The 2271-nt window shown below is 37.2% G+C and overlaps 1 long non-coding RNA gene across 3 annotated transcripts; it reads left to right on the forward strand.

Moving 5' to 3' along the window:
- The first annotated feature begins 528 nt into the window (after nucleotides 1-528).
- On the forward strand, nucleotides 529-2049 carry LOC148302785 (uncharacterized). 3 transcript variants are annotated; one of them, XR_015838588.1, is made up of 3 exons: nucleotides 529-663; nucleotides 961-1091; nucleotides 1729-2049. It is a non-coding gene; the product is annotated as an uncharacterized LOC148302785 (long non-coding RNA). The 3 variants fall into 3 exon arrangements; XR_015838590.1 differs by having other exon boundaries at nucleotides 535-831; nucleotides 961-1404; nucleotides 1729-2028; XR_015838589.1 differs by having other exon boundaries at nucleotides 535-831; nucleotides 1729-1920.
- Nucleotides 2050-2271: the final 222 nt, after the last annotated feature.

Raw genomic sequence — 2271 nt, forward strand, 5'->3', positions numbered from 1 at the left:
TCCGCCCTTTTAAAATATTGTATTTTCTAGAATTTTAAATTTAATATAGTAATTTGAAAATTCTATCGTTTTAATTTTTGTTAAAAAGCCTTATATTTATACATAGTTTGAGATAATAGTTTCAAAAAAGTTACCATTGCCATTTACCATTGTAAGGCTGAGTTGAGTAACCATTATTAATCGCCTGAACTCTTTTTATAAATGTCGCGTTTTAGCCGTGACCTTTCTATTTTTGTTTACACTGAAATAAATAAATTTAGATAGCGAAATATCTTCTTTGTAATATTAATATTATAATTTTGAAAATATGTAATACAACAAATTTCAATATAAATACCATTTAACCTGAAAAATGAATGATAAATATTTCGGCGGGTGGATTTGACATTCAGCCGCGGCGAAGTCACGCCCAGCCGGGAGCTTAGTACTTCTAGCCGTTTACGTCACTTCCGGCCGCTGGCGAATATCACTTCCAGCCATAAAAAATCGAGGCAGTTGGCGGTCTTTATATAAATTAGTTAGTCTGTGATATAAGCTTCGTTCGAGTCTGGCCGGGCGACCGTCATGAATTCATTGCACAAACTAATTTATATAATTCATTGTAAACGATAAATGACACGCCGGGTGATCTCGTGTTGAAAATAACTATTATGTATTGGAAATGTGAGTACTTCATTATTGGTAAGGCGTTTCCTCTCATTCCGCCGTTTGCTAAACAGCTGTCAAACAAATTACGCAAGAAATTTGTCTCGACTGCTGCTCAAATAAGCGCTAATTAGAAGAAATATGTATTCTATAACCTCCCGAATGACCCCATCAACAGCATTGCAGGTAATCAACTGTTTTTGTTGTTGTTTTTCATGCCTGAAAAACTGTGCAATCTTCTTTGTGTGAAATGTCATTCTGACAGTCCGTTGACAGCGAGTCTGTTTTTATTATCGTTTTTATGTTATATTTTAGGTAAAGTACGGACAACCGACTCTGAGCTGTCGGCAGAGCCACCTGGGAAATTTCGGAACATTGTCGGGATGGCAGAAGCCGAGTTTAAATATCCTTTAAAGAAAATACCCTGCGTGTCCAGCGCTCAAGAGGTGAACGATTAAATGTTATTTGAAGCCCACCTTTCATAAAGAGTTACACTAATCGCGCCATATCATCCGAGCATGGACTCGTAAGAAAGAAGCCAAACATAATTACAAGTACATTTATTGTCATATAATGTTGTTTATTGCAATATATGCATATAAAATAAGATTCAACAAACACAAAAGATGTCATTCAAAAATAACTACAGCACGTGGCGTATAGATTTTGAAATGGTTTTCCAGTTTTACTTATACAGTTACAAATGTCAATTTACTAGTGGGTGCAATGCTTGGCCATGTTTTGTTCACAAAGAAATAGGTATGGATGATAATTAATAAATAATATTGGATATATGATGTAAGAAGACCAGCCCGCCGAAGCTTGCAATCGCAATACCGGACTGGACTCTTGATGCTGACAAATTTTCAGCCCCCATCTGTGCTCCACGAGCAGTTTTATGATGAGGTTGGAACTCTTCATATCAGCCCCTCCGGGAAGCCTGCCACTGTATACCTTATAAGACCATCTCAGTGTATACTGGTGTCTGATATCCTCATAATCGGAGATCGCTCAGTGGGTCGTAATGCTCGCAATTATTTTTCAAACATAAAAACTAATTCTGTAACTTTGTTACCTTTTCAGACGATGCAAGATGCAACTATTGGCAAATGACTTGTCGCGGCAGAAGGGTTCCATTTCCCCCATTGTGTTGGCGCTTTGGACAGTTTCATTTCCTAGCGCTGGATCAGAATATATAAACTACAGAGGACGATTCGGCATTGTTTTATTTGGATGTGTAGCTAGTAATTACTGTTTTAGTGTTTGCAGATATGTATAGGCAGATAGATGATATAACCATGAAACGTGTGTTATTGCACAATTTTCTTGGGAGTTATTCATCGTGACTAATATATGTATACTCTCCCCCCTGAAAATAAACATATTATGCTCTTAAATATGTTTTTATTTTGTTCATTAATGACCGAGATCCTTGAAAAGTATCATCCTATCCCGCTCTCTGTGATCTTACAACATTGACCTTAATTTTTTACAGAAATGCAATCTAAAGTAACTAACTGACCATCACGCCGCTTCCGCAGGGATAGGCAGAGAGAATAGAACACCACACCACGCTACTCTTGTCTTTGTACACATTCTTCTTTACGCATCCCCTCACACATCCTC

The sequence above is a fragment of the Brachycentrus maculatus genome, unplaced genomic scaffold, assembly GCF_059751285.1.
Source record: "Brachycentrus maculatus isolate JH-2025_06_01 unplaced genomic scaffold, ASM5975128v1 h1tg000410l, whole genome shotgun sequence".
Taxonomy (NCBI): Eukaryota; Metazoa; Arthropoda; class Insecta; order Trichoptera; family Brachycentridae; genus Brachycentrus; species Brachycentrus maculatus.